General features: G+C 37.0%; 1 protein-coding gene and 1 long non-coding RNA gene across 3 annotated transcripts in view; one reads left to right on the top strand and one right to left on the bottom strand.

Moving 5' to 3' along the window:
• Positions 1 to 18,836, top strand: part of LOC126372337 (apolipoprotein D-like) — a 466,981-nt gene that overhangs the window by 107,809 nt on the left and 340,336 nt on the right. The gene's annotated exons all lie outside the window — the stretch shown is intronic.
• Positions 15,337 to 17,044, bottom strand: LOC126372745 (uncharacterized). Its single transcript, XR_007567202.1, has 3 exons — positions 16,697 to 17,044; positions 16,453 to 16,565; positions 15,337 to 16,348 (listed from the first exon to the last, which is right to left on the bottom strand). It is a non-coding gene; the product is annotated as an uncharacterized LOC126372745 (long non-coding RNA).

Raw genomic sequence — 18,836 nt, 5'->3', positions numbered from 1 at the left:
TTTGGAGGTATGGGCTGATTTCCTCTTCGGGATAGAATTTTGGACAGTTGGCTTAGGTTAGTGGACCTGTGAAAACGATATAACGCTAGAGATATGAGCTCACCTGATCGTCCAAAAGTAAGATGATCCGTGGTTCGGAAGGCACGTTAAGCCGTTGGTCCCGGTTACTACTTACTGATGTAAGTACGTAGTCGTTAAATGAGTCATGTCAGGGACTTATGGCGGCTCAATAATAACCCTGACACCAGGGTTGATGAGGTTGGTACTCCACCTCATAACCCACACGATAGAAGAAGAAGAAGAACGGGAATCTGATCTTTTGCAAGTGTGTGTATTCTCAGAATCATGAGGTAATCAATCTATTGCCTAGCATAGAGTCCCCTTACATTGAAGTTATCAATTTTATTCCATCTTCGACAAATAGCCCCACGTATAAAGTAACTGGGTGCCTTAAGGCAATGTTCATTTATTAAAAACAGGGGTAACCAATGCTCTGGCGCACTCCAGCTTTGTAATCTCGAAAGTCGCCTGAGGCCATCGATTTCCTTCAGATTGAAATGGAAAACAGAGAGGTATTATCTTATATTGGTGATTTTATCATATTTCCTATTGCTTTCTCTTTGATGGTTATTTGAGAATACACAAAGACAAAGAATTATGTGAGTGCAGTTGGCAAGTGATTACGCAACAGTGAATATATATTTATGTATCACATCACTAGTTGATGAGCCACGCTCTATATATTTATGTATATATCGTCACTGGAAAGTTAAAATTACGTAAACGCCAAAATATCCTAAAATAGCAGTCCATGTTATAATTATGTATTGCTAGAAAATGAAAATTAAAAAATAACGTATTAGTCCGTTGATGTCATATTAAATAGATAAATGGATAAAAAGTCGAAAAATCTTTTGAATGGATTTTTCCCAAAATTACCTTTTGGCGCTTACATAATTTTGCCTTCTCAGTAACGATATAATATTTTTTCTATCTATACAAATATTATAAATGTGAAAGTGTGTGTTTGTCTGTTTGTTTGTTCGGTTTTTAAAACGGAGCCACGAATTGACGTGATTTTTAAGTGGAGATAGTTGAACGGATGGCGAGTGACATAGGCTAATTTTTGTCTCTCTCTAACTCCCCACTTCCCTAAAATGGGGGGTGGAAGTTTGTATGGAACAACCCGCAATTTTCAAGGTAGAAAGCTAAATTTTGGTATGCGGACTATTTGTGACTAACGAAAAAAACTTGCATATTTTTAACTCCTTCAATGATGGAGTGAAATTTTATATGGGACTTTTCGCAATTTTCAAGATAAGAAGTTAAAAATTGGTTCATTAAGAAAAGGGCTACGCTATTTTAATATTAAATGTGCTCTTGGTGCTCTTGGTGGAGACATTAGTCCCGGCAAAGGAATTAAATTATCTCATGCATATATATGCATGAGATATTTTTTATGTTTTTGAATTTCAATACCGAAATCTTAATTAGCAAAAAATACATCTACATTTTCTTTTGTGATAAAAGTTATTTCCTTGAATAGACTGAAAAATAAAATTTTCCAGGCTTACCGCTTTTTCTTACGACAACTGGTACCTACGCTATAAATTATGAAACATAGAAGGTTCATAGAAGGGTAACGGCCTCGTGGTCCAGTGGTTAAGCGTTGGGCTCACGATCCGGAGGTCCCGGGTTCGAATCCCGGAGGAGACATACCACAAAAATCACTTTGTGATCCCTAGTTTGGTTAGGACATTACATGCTGATCACCTGATTGTCCAAAAGTAAGATGATCCGTGCTTCGGAAGGCACGTTAAGCCTTTGATCCCGGTTACTACTTACTGATGTGAGTAATTAGTCGTTACACGAGTCATGTCTGGGGCCTTTGGCGGCTCAATAATAACCCTGACACCAGGGTTGATGAGGTTGGTACTTCACTTCACAACCCACTCGATAGAAGAAGAAGGGTAGAGCATACTCTTCCAGGCTAAAATACCAGATAAGACAGAGATGGCAATATGTAATCTTCACTTGCTGTTCCTCTCTTACCTGTAATCTAGAATACTACAACTTTCGACGTTATCTTTGAATTTGGTGCTTAGAGGAAGGATTTGTGTTAAGGTACGTGTTTCAAATTACCCACATCCAATTATGTTCTCAGAATGAGGCGCAATGAGAGGCAATCCGGGAACTAAACAGCGGAACCAATTCAGAGCTCATCCGTGTTTGTCAAAGTGCTTCCTAGGCGCTACTAAATGTTCTCGAATGTTCTACGCTTTTTTATAATTATGTAATGTTTAGGCCTTTGGCAGCTCAATAGTAACCCTGACACCAGAGTTGATGAGGTTGGCAGTCCACCTCACAACCCACACGATAGAAGAAGTTTAGGTGTCATTTAGTATGATAGGTTAACTAAATAAATAGGTCGACACGTGTGTCGTGGGTTTTAGAGTAGTAAGCAAAATGAGTACGTATATAGGGTGTTAGTGACATCCTAACGAAAACTTTGAGGGATGATTCAGACCATGATTCTGAGTTGATATTAAGTGGAATTTTCCGTCGCATAAGTATGGAACTGAAAATAATAAAAAAACACAAACATTTTCATGAATTTTCCAACAGCAAATTCCACTTGATATCAACTCAGAATCATGGTTTGAATCATCCCTCTCGGTATTCGTTACGGTGTCACTAACACTAATATGTACTTAATTGTATGGTTACTTATATGTACTTGTATAGGATATTCGTTACAATGTCACTAAGTGTATTTAAAAAATTAAAAATAAAGTATAAAATGTACTTTTTGCTGGACTTGGTGTAAAAATACATAGAATATTTATATTATTTGCACCTTTTTATCACTCTTTCATAGGACACTATCGGCTCACTAGAGTCGTTAAATTCTTTCAAATATACACGATGCTAGTAACATGGTAACGAATACTGAGGGGGGATGATTCAGACCATAATTCTAAGTTAATATCAAGTGGAATTTCCTCTCGAAAAATCATGAAAATTTTAGTGTATTTTTTATTGTTTTCACTTTCATACTTTTGCGACGGAAAATTCCACTTGATATCAACTCAGAATCATGGACTGAATAAGCCCTCAAAGCTTTTGTTACGATGTCACTAACACCCTGAATTATGGTCCCCTTAAACGGCGCCCTGAATCGAAGTTCGCGCCTATTAAAATTGTCTTAAAAAGTAATATCGGGTTAGCGAGAACCCTCAGCTCTCCTCATCCTGCTAAGTAGGCCGTTATTTTATTATTATGACAATAATATATAATAATATATTTTGAGCGACCTTTTTCCACTGTTGGGCTCATACTCATTTATTCATAAAATAATTATTATTAATATATATTATATAATAATAATTATTATATGTTACATATCTTTTGTTATTAGATATCATTTCAATAATAATTCGATTCTTAATCCTCCTCGGAGATAGATAGTACATTATTGCACAAGTAGCATGGAAATTATACGCTGCCAATACCATTACTTGTACCTACCTAAACTCTGGAATACCAAACAGAATCCGATACATCTATAAACGTTATTCACAAGTGGATGATTACGTGTGTTTAGGTGGCGTCGGGTCACATAAGATATCTTATTTATGGATCACTGAACTTCATTTTGGTTCACCGGTGAACATTGTGTGAACACCTTTAGAAGTGTTGTATCTGTGCCTACTTGAGTTATCTTTGCTATGGGTGTGGAACTATTTTGTGCTGTGTTTGCACTAACCATGATTGTTTTGTTAACCTTATATGACCACGATTTATTTACCATTTATTTATTTAATGGATCACTTACATTTAGTTAGGACATAATTAAACAAAGTAAAACAGTACTAATGTGTAAGCCAATTACAAGTGAAAACAACATTCACCATAAAAACAACATTTAGATTTCCAGACACAAGAAACAATTGAGTATGGATTTTAAAAAGGCATTTGGTCCTACGACTTTAAGTTGTATCTTTTAAACCTAAAGATACCAACAAGAACTTACTATTATATATAGCAACTAGACCGTTGTTAGGCCCCCGTGGTTCAGAGGATGAGCGTTAGGTTCGCAATCATCCGTTGTCCGAGGTATTTCTTGCTGCTTCTCTTCCCCGGCTATATAGGTTGTGGGAGGCTGCAGTAGTTTTAGCCGGATGACACGTTCGTTGTGTAAAAAAATAACGACTCAAAGTGTAACTATGTCACCTACTGAATAAAGATATTTTTGAATTTGAATTTATCACAAAAATACTCTTCATGACCCCTAGTTTGGTTAGGACATTGTAGGCTGATCATCCGATTGTCGAAAAAAAATATGGTCCGTGGTTATTGCCGTTGTGTTGAAAAAGTATTTATTAATTATGTTTTAAAATTCAAAATGAGAACACGTAGTAACACGAGAAACTGAGGTACCGGAAGTCGGGCTCCCCGTCGCGCTCTTTGAAACTAAAAACCGGAAATTACGTCGCGTCGCGTTGTCTTCCCTCAATGCCTAGACGTCTTCATTAGTGGCATAAATTAAAACGCTTTCAGAAATCCTTTGACGGTAACCGTATTGTCATGTTAAAGGTGCTATTATTTTTAGAAGGATAATATTATATGGTATTATCATGGTATAACAAAACCAGGTATGCTCAAAAGTCACAGCTAAACATTTCAAGGGTAGCCCAGCTGACGTCATTCCAACCTGAGTTGCCATTTCGTAAAAAAAAATTACCCAAGGCAAGGCAATTTTGAACTTTAATTAAAAGATTTACTTACAGCTTTAATGATTTTCATATAATATATGTGAGAAGTAAATACATTAGTCAGTAATTCACTTAATGTTCAATATTAATACAATTAAAAGGAAAAAGACTAACATTTCATTAAAAACATTACGTTTAACGCTCTAGACGCCAATTAATATTAAAAAAAACATCGCTGAATAGTCTAGGAAAATTAAATCTTAAAAAGAGAACGTTGGAACGATCGATTGCTAAAACAAACACCTCCACCGCAATGGAATTAAAATTTCCATCAACGTTGTTTGTTGAAGAGTCACTGAACCCGCGGAACTAGTGTTTGTATGCGGTTTTTCTTTCCTATATTTTTTACCAGACTACTTCCTTTTAATGAGTTTCCTTTGCAAATCTTGTTTCTTTGCTATGTATGTTTTAAAAAGTTTAAAATAGAATATTTTATTTTTTAAATTAAAGTGGATTTCTCTTGACCCTATTCTTCCAATAAAAAAAAATGAGTGATTTAAAAAAGAACCATATTTCGGATAGATCACACTACATTGACATACACAATAAGGGACTTTCCAGAAAAAAAATATTTAGATGGCGCTGTACAGATTTTTCTTCGTTTAACCTCCTAACTTCATGGATGACAGATTTATGCATCTTTTATGTTTGTTCTTGGGTTTAAATAATGACCCTTGTTACACCTTACTACTTACACCAAGGCACAATTAAATCTTCCATTATTATTCTGATCAAAATAAACAGAAGTAATTTAGGTTGCAACATAATTCTATGTACCCGAGCAATGAGAAAATAGGCAATCATCACGTTAAAACTGTACAACGCCATCTATATTGTTTCTGGTGAACGTAGCCTGGAACGTCCCTAATTTAACAAACCATGACACACATACCTACATAATTACCCAATTTTAGAATATTAATTACTTGATCTAAAAATAATAATAAAAAAACATTGTAAATTTACGTCTACATGTAAGTGGTGCGGAAGGCAAGAGAGAAACCACTGTGACGGACCCTGTGAAAAACGGGATAATAATAATATTTTTTTTTTTTTTTCTCCAGTATTTTACAATATCGAAATTGTGGACCTCCCATTAAGCAATTTGATATGCTTGTGTTGGGAGTGACCACGCTGCTTCCGAGGGTTACAATATATAAATTTACTTAACTTAAAAATAAAATAATGTGAAAATAGGAACAAAAAGTGAAGTGAAAACAAAGAGAAAAAAAAAAACAAACATCATAATATAATGCTAGAGATAATGCTAGAGAGTTGATGATGATTCTTGTGACGTGACAACCGCTACATTTTACTCTTAAATCCATACGGTAAGCAGAAACTATGAAAATCCACTTGCTTCGATCCCGACACACTTCTCTTGCTTCCTCCACATTCATCAACCGTTTCATATTCGCACACCAGTTCGGAGTAGATCGTACTAAACCTTTCCTTTTTTCTTAAATCCACTCTTCATGCAAATCACCGGTGAAAATGCACAGGACTATGAAATAATACAAAACTTGCCAATGTAAAATATTCAGCGAAAAAGCAATTTTTATTGTCGTAAGAATCTCATTAGCTCAGTTTAGCGTAAAATAATGCAGCAGCTAAACTCATAAAAACAGAGTTATATCAACACAAGTAAAAACTGCATTACCATACTTGCCTCGTTCGTAGTTCTACGACAATGAAGTCGCCAATGCTATTTAAATAAAAAAAACTTAAAAAGAAAACTTTCGAGACGCATCTAATTTTACTATTTTTGTTATCTTTTTTATTTTTGAACAAATATTGATTAGACAAAACAAATGAAATGAGTTCGTGCAAGAATGTTTTTCTTTGACGTGACTTATTGTAGATTTGCCGCAGATGGCATTAACTACTTGGCCAGACAAATGCTGCGCTGAAGGCTCTCACCCGGTACAACGTTTAAGACAACAGGGCGTCGTCGTGAGAGGGAAAATAATTGAAAGAATTAATCGACTCTAGTGCGTCGATAGCGATAAGCGCTGATTGAGGGAAATCGTCGACCACGCCGGCGGGGTCGGTGTCGGGGTCCTGAAGTGTTTGGTGTCGCGAGCTGATTGGCTGCCTCTATGGCTAGCACAGTTTGTTCACGTGAGAGTTGAACTTGCGCAACGAGGTGTCGCATCGGCAGCATATACGAACCTGTAGTAAAAAAATAGCACAAAAAAAAAAATATGCTACACCGACAAGAGCGTGACTCTTAAATTGATGATGATGAGTAAAAAAACTGTGAAAAGTTATTGTAGGTTCCCTAGTATCAATTACGAACATGATTAAATTTACATACTCTTCACAAAATAAGCTAACCTCATCACTTTCCAGAGCCCAACTACGTTCCGTTCTACGCTCAACGAGCACTCGAATAACATTACTTTTGTTTTCTTAATGTCGGTAAACTTGAACCGGAGCGTTTGGACGGGCCAGACTAGATTTCATTTTGCAAATCATTATTAAAATTCTCTACCAGCTCGCGAAAAGTTTTTTCGTTAAAAGGATTGGATACTTATAAAAACCCACAATGTTTTTGTTACAGCATCTAGTAAAGGGTTTGTAGATTGTTTGATTTGCTGAAGGGTGATTTTGTGAGAGTAAAATTTGGAGGCTCTTCAATTTATTAAATCAAACATCTTGCCAGTTATAAAGGGTTAGTATAAGTACCTAGTTGCACTTAATTCAACAGCAACTGTTTGGGTTTAATTTGTATCCCTAGCTTCCGATCGATATTTTAAAAGGTGATAGAATGGCCGACCAAATTCAGACCAAGTTATCTCATCTATACTTATAATAAATCTGTAGAGAGGTCAATTCTGTACATTAAATATATTTTCAAAATAACTATCAGGGGGTGATTAGTGATCGATACTGATGCCAAAAATGCAATCAGTAAAATTTTTGTCTGTCTGTCTGTCTGTCTGTCTGTATGTTCCTTATAGAAACAAAAACTACTGGACGGATTTTAATGAAACTTGGTTCAATTATTCTTCATACTCTTGGGCAGGTTATAGTATACTTTTCATCACGCTACAATCAATAGGAGCAGAGTAGTGAAGGGAAATTTTGGGAAAACGGGAGAAGTTACTTCTTTTTTAAGCTTCCGTCACGTGAGCAGCCTTAATGGTTAAAGTTACATAGAAATCATGTATGACGGAAATATCTAAATATATAAAAGGAGAAACTGACTGACTGAATGACTGACATATCAACGCACAGCCTAAACGGCTAAACGTAGGCACTTGAAATTAGGAAGGGACGTAGCTTAGGTACCGTAGAGGTGTACTAAGAAAGGAATTCTCGAAATTCCCACGGGAACAGGAATTAGCGGAAAAACCCTTTTGTATAAAAATTCTAAACCGCTTAAGTTAGACGCTTGAAATTTGGCATGCAGGTACCATAGTTAACTTAAAGCTTAGTTGCAACTGGATATTGCAAAATTCCCACGGGAAAAAACATTTGTATGATAAAATCTAAACCGCGTAAGATAGATGTTCTCAATCTTGCATGCATGCTACGAATAAAAGCATGCATGCATACCTTAGTAAATATAAATTTTAGTTATGGCTGTATTTTGAAAAATGGGAATTGGTGGGTAAAAAAAAATGTATGAAAAAATCTGAACTGCATAATTTAAGTTAGATGCTTGAAATTTGACATGCATATTATACCTTAGTGAATGCAAAGTTAAAAATTTCCCTGGGAACGGGAAGCGAGTTAGAGGCTTGAAATTTATAGCTCGCGGTAGTGGCAACCAAGAAACGTCGCGGCCGCGGCGGCGTTTGTGGGGCGGCGACAGCGGTGGCGAGGCGCGGAGGGGGGGCAGATACCCGAGTGAGCAACCGGAACGCGGCAGACGCGTGAGGGCAGACGTCGTTGATGGTCGTGTCAAATACTGAATTTTGCGGGCGAACTTTTCACTATTCTTGGATGGTTCAAATCTTTCGTAGGTAGTTTTCTGTTGAATTTTCCAGGCGTATTTTACGGCGTATTTCTGTTGTAATTTTTAAATTTTGTTTAAACTGATTCGATTCGAAACTGATAATATTTTCCTAAAATATCAAACCAAATCATAAACTAATAATCTAGAAATTAATAACAATTCATTATTTAACTGAGCTACTTATACTGTAACCTCATTTAAAAATAATAAAATTAAGCATTTTTTAACCTTTCTCCCACACACACAAAGATCTTTCTTTTATAACACGCCACGCGGACGGAGTCGCGGGCAAAAGCTAGTATCAAATAAATCATTTTTCATTCAAGACTGTTTAAATACCTAAAGATTAGGTACTTTCATTAGGTACTTACATTCAATTCAAAAGATATTACGAATTTAATATACTAATAGAACTTACCTATTTTAAATGTTTATAAAACATGTTTAAAATCTATACTTATAATAAATCTGTAGAGAGGTCAATTCTGTACATTAAATATTTTTTCAAAATAACTATCAGGGGATGATAAGTGGTCGATACTGATGCCAAAAATGCAATCAGTAAAATTTTTGTCTGTCTGTCTGTCTGTCTGTCTGTCTGTCTGTCTGTCTGTCTGTCTGTATGTTCCTTATAGAAACAAAAACTACTGGACGGATTTTAATGAAACTTGGTACAATTATTCTTCACACTCTTGGACAGGTTATAGTATACTTTTCATCACGCTACAATCAATAGGAGCAGAGTAGTGAAGGGAAATCCTTTTGTATGAAAAATCTAAACCACTCAAGTTAGACGTTTGAAATTTGGCATGCAGGTACCTTAGATACCGTAGAGGTACACTAAGAAAGGAATTCCCGAAATTCCCACGGGAACGGGAATTAGCGGGAAAATACTTTTGTATGAAAAATGTAAACCACTCAAGTTAGACGTTTGAAATTTGTCATGCAGGTACCTTAGGTACCGAGGAGGTGCATTAAGACAGGAATTTCCGAAATTCCCACGAGAACGGGAATTAGCGGGAAAATCCTTTTGTATGAAAAATCTAAGCCACTCAAGTTAGACGTTTGAAATTTGTCATGCAGGTACCTTAGGTACCGTGGAGGTGCACTAAGAAAGGCATTCCCGAAATTCCCACGGGAACGGGAATTAACGGGAAAATCCTTTTGTATGAAAAATCTAAACCATTCAAGTTACATGTTTGAAATTTGGCTCGCAGGTACCTTAGATACCGTAGAGGTGCACTAAGAAAGGAATTCCCGAAATTCTCATGGGAACGGGAATTAGCGGGAAAATCCTTTTGTATGAAAAATCTAAACCACTCAAGTTAGACGTTTGAAATTTGGCATGCAGGTACTTTAGTAAACTTAAAGCTTAGTTGCAACAGGATATAACAAAATTCCCACGGGAACGGTAGTTAGCGGGAAAAAACATTTGTATGAAAAAAATCAAATCTAAATAAAAGGAGAAACTGACTGACTCAGTGACTGACATATCAACGCACAGCCTGAACGGCTAAACGTAGGCATTTGAAATTTGGAAGGGACATAGCTTAGGTACCGTAGAGGTACACTAAGAAAGGAATTCCCGGAATTCCCACGGGAACGGAAATTAGCGGGAAAATCCTTTTGTATGAAAAATCTAAACCGCTTAAGTTAGACGCTTGAAATTTGGCATGCAGGTACCTTAGTTAACTTAAAGCTTAGTTGCAACAGGTTATTGCAAAATTCCCACGGAAACGGGAGTTAGCGGGAAAAAAACATTTGTATGAAAAAATCGAAACCGCGTAAGATAGATGTTTTCAATTCAATTAAATTATTTATTGCATTCCATGTAGTACAATGGGGTGTTACATAGGCATAGGAACTAAAACATGGACCCTGTAGGGCACAGCATAGTTGAAGGGAAGAGAGGAAGTGTGTATTAAAATTAAAACTCAATGAACAATCAATTAAAAAAAAAATCAATTCAATCAATTAATTCAATCTAGCATGCATGCATACCTTAGTAAATATAAAGTTTATTTTTGGCTGTAATATTTTGAAAAATGGGAGTTATTAGGAAAAAAATTGTATGAAAAAATCTAAACTGCATAAGTATGCACTCCCACACACACAAAGATCTCTCTCTTATATAACACGCCACGCGGACGAAGTCGCGGGCAAAAGCTAGTATTTAATATAATATAATTGGAAAACAATTTACTGCAATACGTTATTAATCCTTATTCATGAACATTATAATTGCCCTTTACACCATACAACTACAATCAATATCTTAATAGTTATCGCAAAATACAAACTAAGTATTACGCCACAAAATATATGATCATCATCTTCCTAGCATTATCCCGTTTTTCACAGGGTCCGCTTACCTTACCCGAAAATTTGATAGGACCGGTTTTTACAGAAGCGACTGCCTGTCTGACCTTCCAATCCGCGAAAGGGAAACCAGCCTAATACATGGTAAGTCACATACCTTCCGGGGAATGACGGTTTCCTAACGATGTTTTCCTTCACAGCTGAGCACGTGATAATCATTTATAATCCAAACATGAATTCGAAAACAAATACGACAATAATTGGTTTAGGCCTGTGCTGGATTCGAACCTGCGACCTCAAAGTGAGAGGCACGCGTTCTACCAACTGGGCTACCATGGTTCTCTACCTAAATCATTTAATAGCAAGAGAAAAGCTCACGATGCGCTCCCACGCCCGCTGGCGAGGTTTCCTTCAAGATAAAACTTACAAAACTTTCAAAGAATGTAGATTATAATAATATGGACGAGAGGCCTGGCGACACTCACGTCTAACTTTTATTACTTCTCAACTCAGTTGTGATTCAAGAAATAATCAGAGTTTAAAGGAAAGTTTTTAAATTCTAGTTGCTGAATAAAAACGATACTTATGTTAATTATCTTTGTTTTGTATACAAAATCGTTTCGAGTTGAATTTAAAAAGCGCCTAAATAAAGAAAAAAAGAACATGAGCTCACAACTATATCTCAATTTAGGTAGTCAGAGGTACATTCATCGCAAGATGAAACAAGTATACATACCTCACCGAACTTTCTCGGTCGAGGAATCGAATACCGGCGAGGACTTATCACAAAAATCACCCTACCATCAACTTTCGCTTTATATACCGCTTTCGCAATTCTATTATCCTTCATCCGCTCTACGTGTCCAAACCAACATAACATTCCCTTCTCAATCTTAGTCACTATATCGTCTTTTACACCACATCTCTGTCTTATCACACTGTTTCTCACTCTATCACTCAACTTAACACCGCAGACGCTACGCAAAGACCTCATTTCTACGGCATTAATCCTACTTTCTTGCTTCTTCTGTCATACTTACCCAACATTCACTGCAGTACTTCAGCGTAGAGACAAGTATTGCATTGTGAACAGCCATCCTCGCATCTTGCGAGATACATTGGCTACTAACAACTGCATGCATTGCCCCGTTCATTGAATTACCTAATCTCACTCTCCTTTCTATATCTCTAATATGTCGCGGTCAAATCTAACAAAGCTTCAATATTCAAAACCATACAAGTCTCCAGGTGGACGAACCGTACTATCACAGTTACACGTAATAATTAGAACCCAATTGAAATGTAAATTAAGCTGATGCAAATGTATTCTATTAATTAGATGTTATAGCGCTCTATGCGATGGTTCCATTAATTAATTTGCCAAGGTCTGTCATTGGAATCTTGTGGTTTTATCTGTAGGTAATCACAGTTTCGGGGTTTGGAAATCTAGAGTGTAGTAGATGAGATAGTTTGGTTGGCTTCCGTTTTGGAGAAGGAGGTTTGAGCCTTCGATCGTGTCGATTTGTTATAAAGGTGGAAAGGTGTATTGTTTTTTTTTCTTTGTGAATGACTTTATGGTCAGTAGAAGGATAATAGTTTCATAAAAAGAAGGTGCATAAATTAAAAAAAAACTATAATAATATAGGGTATATACAGGGTGTTAGTGACACCGTAACGAATACTGAGGGGGGATGATTCAGAACATGATTCGTTACCAAGTGGAATTTCCTGTCTTCTAATTCAACAGTTCTATACTTTTGCGACGAAAAGTTCTACTCAGGATCATGGGCTGAATCATCCCTCAAAGTTTTCGTTACAATGTCATTAACACCCTGTATATAGGAAGGGATTTTAACAGGCATAAAAAAAACATTAGGTAGGTAAGTAACATATATTTAAATAAGTTATGTTACACTGACTTCGCTAAATAAAGGCAATATAGGGCGTAAGTGACACCGTAACGAATACTGAGGGGAATGATTCAGACCATAATTCTGAGTTAATACCAAGTGGAATTTTCATATATGTATTTGACGACTTCCATCTCGCTCTGTCTACCAAATTAGATATAGCACACGTGAGTTTATCTATGTTTGTGCGCTTAACACAATTTACAATCTAAACTTAATAGCTAACTAATAGGAAAGGAATTTTTACTCTATTTCTACTTAATAGTTAGATAGGTACTCCGAAAGCAAACTTCAAATGAAAACACGAAATTTCTTAATTCACTTTGTTAGTTTCCGATAGCTGTTAGTTGCTGAAATTCACAACTCAATTAAACTTTAAAGGCTCTTGACTGACCGTTTCAGGGAACTAAAATACAGGAGATGTTTTCCTAAATATATAATTTACTACCTACATAATATGTCCGATTCTATTAAAAGAAAGAAACGTATAAAAACACATAACATAATTTTCACGACTACTCATTTGAGGTAGTCAGAGGTACTTCCATCGCAAAATGAGCTAAGTACACACACCTCATAGAGTTTTCTGTTAGACCAGCGAGATAAGAGTGTGAAAGAAAAAATATTTCAGTAGACTACATAGACTACAACTGCGTAATAATAAATACCATTATCTACTTGTTTCGTTTCGTTGTGAGATAGATAACTAACCTCAGAAAACTTGGTATCATGGTTATTATTGAACCACTTACCTGGCCCCTTACATGACCCATCTAAGTAAGTAGTAACCGGGACTAACAGCTTAACATGCCTTCCAAAGCACGGATAATCATACTTTCGGACAATCGGGTCTCTAATGTCCTAACCAAATTAAGTGGGAAATAGGCGTGAGTTTATGTAGGTACCTATACGTATACATACCTATGTATGTATAAAAATCCACCTACATAATATTCGCAAAAAATAAACCAGAAAGTACCTACTTACTACAATTGCTGTGAGTATCCGAGAATATTTCAACTTTTTTGCCAAATACTGGCAGTCGATACTTCGGAACACGAGTGTATCGAATAGTGTACCTTACCTTAGGTTGCGAACTGATCGTCAGCAAGCAGCGGGGTGACAGCGGTCGAGGAACGAGAATATCAAAATAAAATGTACTTGGGCTTTAGGCTACTTTTCCACCTAAGATTTCCGAGATTGCGTTGCGAATAATGTGTATGCTAAGAACAATCCCGATACCGACCCCGCCGGCGTAGTCGACGATTTCCCTCAATCGGCGCTTATCGCTATCGACTCACTAGGGTCGGTTAATTCTTTCAAATATTCTTCCTCTCAAACGGCGCCCAGAGCCGAGGTTTGCGCCCAACTGGTCAGTCTCAGGCCTGTTGTCTTAAATTTTGTACCGGTTGAGAGTACCCTCAGCGCTCCCCATTTATCCGGCCAAGTAGTTAATGCCATCTACGGCAAATCTACAATGAATCGCGTAAAAAAGAATTAAGGATCAGAAAGACATTTTTGTGACATGTCTACACCGGGATTCGATCTCAGGACCTCCGGATCGTGAGCCTAACGCTCAATATTTGGTCCACGGAGACCGTAATTATAGACTGCGTATATAGTTACGAGACTACCGTTAATATCTCTGAACCGTTTCCATGAAAATCGTCCTCAGATAACTCTGAAACTGCACAGAGGAACATCAGCTTTAATTACAAAGCTTTAAAGCACAACATTGATGTCAAAGACATTGTATCCGATTCGGTTGTGTATCAAAATGTTTGCGAATTACTAAAGTCCCTTTAATTACTATTGCATAATTTATGTGACAGTTGGGTGATAGTAAGTTTCATGTTCTTCTTTACTCTGTGCCGTGATGGAGAATGCTCGGTTAGTAAAGTGAACGTCACGGAACGTGGGAGTGACGTCACGGACGTTGTGTTGACATACGGAACGCCAACTCACTGCGTCGATTAAAAATACATAAGTCGGTTAAAAGAGTGAAATACTTATTAAAAACTATAAAACGGATTATATTGTGCAACATACATTGTAGGCTACCGGTAAAGTGCGAGCATTATTGAGATATAAGTAAAATAAAAATATCCCTCAAGCGGTGAAGTGAAAAGTACCCACATTACACATTGGTGTTGAGTGATTTGTGTAATAAATAAAAGCCAATTTACCAGTTATACATATTTATAATAATATAATAATATAAAACTTCTCGGCCAAATTTTCTAATACAAATACACAAAAATACAACCTAAGGAACTTAATACCTAACAGAACATCGCTCGGTAAATCACAATGCCTGCAAAGTGTAACGCGTGTTGTAAATATATGTCCCAATACTACTATCAAAGTTACATTATTATGGATTTAGCGTGGATAGCATAAATTGGTTTAGCAGCTATTTTGATCATCGAGCGCAGTTTGTTGAACTATGCAACGAGGACGGTTCCTCAGTTAGGTCTATCACTAAAACCGTTAGTAGGGGAGTTCCTCAAGGGTCAATATTGGGTCCTCTTCTGTTCATCATCTACAGCGCCGATGTGATGAAAGAAATAAAAAATTGCAAATTTCACATTTACGCCGACGATATACAGGTTTATACTTCGTGTAAGCCATGTGATACCCGTCTGGCAGTAAAGCGACTAGAAGAGGACTTGGAACGTGTAGCAGCTTGGGCAGAAGCGAACACCCTAATGCTTAACGGAAATAAAACGAAGTATATGGTCTTGGGTTCTAGACAACAGATAGAGAGTATTACGCGTCAAGGGTTGAACATTAGTATTCGAGGCGAGGTGGTACAGCGAGTGTCTGAATCGCGAAACCTAGGGTTGCTAATGGACGAGGAGTTACTTTTTGAAAAGCACATTACGAACACTGCTAGCAACTGTTTTTACAGATTAAAAGTAATGTACCAAATTCGAGAATATTTAAGCACTCCCATTCGAATTAAACTATGCGACTCTTTAGTTTTATCTAAGTTCAATTATATGGACGCTGTGTATGGGCCTCGGCTGCTGGCGCGCTCACAAAAACTAGTTCAAAGAGTACAGAATGCTTGCGCTAGATTCTGCTTCAAAATACCTCCCCGCACACACGTAACACCTTACATAAACAAGGCTAAAATCTTAAAAATGAAATATCGCAGACAGTATCATTTTGCAACGCTGATGTTCGGAGTAGTTAAATTTAAATTACCGCCATATCTTGCGGACAAACTAGTATGGTCCCGCGACGTGACTGCTGCCAGGACCCGTGCGTCGTACTACTCACTCGCAATACCTCGTCACCGCACCACCGCTTTTCGTGGCAGTTTCAGTTTCGCCGCATCCAAGTGCTGGAACGATTTGCCGCCGCCGTTTCGTAGTCTGAAAACAATTCACAGCTTTAAATCAAAGTACAAATGCTATCTCCTAGATATGCAACTACTAAACTAATAAATATACATCAAATACCAATAAAGTTTGTTTACCTCATTGGTTTCAACACGGTAGCGCGGCGGAGTCCTCCCAGCGGGCTGGATGCGGCGCCGCAACCATTGTCATAATAATAATTATGCTTTCCGTCGGGTGATATTTGCGTGATCTGGAAAATAATCGCACACATAGGCTTCATTATACTGTCCCTCAATCAACAAAAAAAAAAGGAGGTAGGTACGTATACCCATACAAGTTAGGTAATGTTGTGGGTAGGTACTTTAAGAAGAAAACACTTACCTCGTGGAAGGTTTATCGGGGTTTTCAATTTAACCTTGAATGCGATGACGGCTCGTTACTTATACCCGTTGCACTTTTTTGTTTTGTATAAATGTTTATGGATGTTGTTCAGCATTTGACGAAATTTGTTGTCTCCTATTTAAATATGTATTTTTGCTTTACTATTATTCACTATTATTTGATTTAATGTGCAATTTTATTACAATTTCGTTTCTTTTTCTTCGGAATGCGTCGTGTCTGTTCGGAGGCGCGACGGTCGAATGGGAAAAATATCTTATCAATAAGTATTATACTGGCAGAAATTGGACTAGGTACTTTGCCGGCCGAGCTGACTCGAGGAGCTGCGCGCGCGATAGATGCTAACACAAACAGACTACACAATACACATACTTATATAATATAATTCCTACTTATTATGTTCTATGCATTCGTATTTGTTTATATCAGGTGCGTACTATATCCGCTTGCATTAATTACTATTATAATATTAAGCATTTATGTATACGTTTTTGTGATAAATATATAAAATATATTATATGTACACCTACATTCTATTTTAAGTAATTTGGTAATATTTAATCTATGTACGAATATTAACGTATGTTTATGGAACACGACGTTCGTGCCTCACCCAACAGGGTCCACATAATACCAGCGTCGTGGTTCACGCCGCGACTTGTGCTGAGTGAGGCCCTTTTATCTCAGGACGTCCACCACCACCTTATGATCTTTGTAATGAACATCCTTCTATGCTTTTTATTATTGTTTTGTAAAAAAAAAATAAGTGATGTTATTGTCTTGTCTTTGTGTGTGGCGTCCTTTTATAATAAACAATTTCTATTCTATTCTATTCTATTCTAAAGTAGTATTAAAAGTTATTAAAAGAGAAGTATAGTTTAGTAGCTCGCGACAACAAACATTTCAGGACCCCGATTTCACCTCTCACTCCGCGCTTATCGCTATCGACCTATTAAAGTCGAGTCGATCCGAAGGCCCCGGGTTCGAACTCCGGTGAGGACATATCACAAGAATTACTTTGTAATCCTTAGTTTAGTTAGAAAATTACAGACTCATCATCTGATTGTCCGAAAGTAAGATGATACGTTCTTCAGAAGGCACGTTAAAACGTTATACATTGTTTTAAGTTTACGCAAAAACGCGTGTTTACTCGTATCGAAATATCGGGAGTCTCATATCCCCATTTAAACGCGGTAAGAACCCGTTATTATGTGCTTTAATTACGTTAAAACGTTGGTCCCGGTTATTACTGATGTAAGTATGCAGTCGATACATGAGCTATGTCAGAGGCCTTTGGCGGCTCAATAATAACCCTGTTACCAGGTTGCTGAGGTTGGTAGCCTCACAACTCACACGATAGAAGATTGGTTTTATCTGGCCCGGGTGTCAACTGTATACATTTCGTTGGTGTCCTAGTGAGATATGAACGTAATGATATCAAGTGGGTTTATGTTATTTAAAGGGAATATGAGCAATAATTCGCATCGCTAAACATAGCCTCAGGGGGATTAATTATTAAGTGCTTTAAGTTACGGTATCCTATAAATAATAACACCCTTGTCAAAAAGGCTTACGAACGGCCTACGTTATGTTAACGGTGAGAATACGAGACGAAAGCAACTACATTGTTGTAACAATAAAGTTTGTAATTATATAATAAGCTTATACCCTTCTAGGTTTGAATGTATTTAAGAATGATTAATGTATTCTCATCACTAATTTAAGAGCCACGCTCTTTTCGGTATAGCATTCTCTATGCTACTTTGTAAACCCGACTACGGAAAAATAACGCTTTAAAAGGTATGACACAAGAAAATAGGTACATTTCTCTGAAATTCTTTTGAATTGTGATGTTTAGGGGAAAGCTGTGGTCGCATGCCGTGGTAAAAAAGCTCATAGGACAGATTGGCAAAACATTTTTTTTTCGTCCTCACTTTATGTCCTCTAGAGGGCGCCACATTAATCTTAGCGTGACGTCACTAACCTATAACTATCGGATGATCAAGACGCTTCTAGTGACACCTCATTTGTTAAATTCTGACAAGGGGTTTAGAAGTTAGGTTCGTATATACGTGCATAGACACATACATTGCGATCAAACACATAATCCTCATTTTTGCTT

Source organism: Pectinophora gossypiella, chromosome 2 (assembly GCF_024362695.1).
Source record: "Pectinophora gossypiella chromosome 2, ilPecGoss1.1, whole genome shotgun sequence".
In the NCBI taxonomy this organism is placed as follows: domain Eukaryota; kingdom Metazoa; phylum Arthropoda; class Insecta; order Lepidoptera; family Gelechiidae; genus Pectinophora; species Pectinophora gossypiella.
This window is presented reverse-complemented; position numbering and strand designations above follow the sequence as displayed.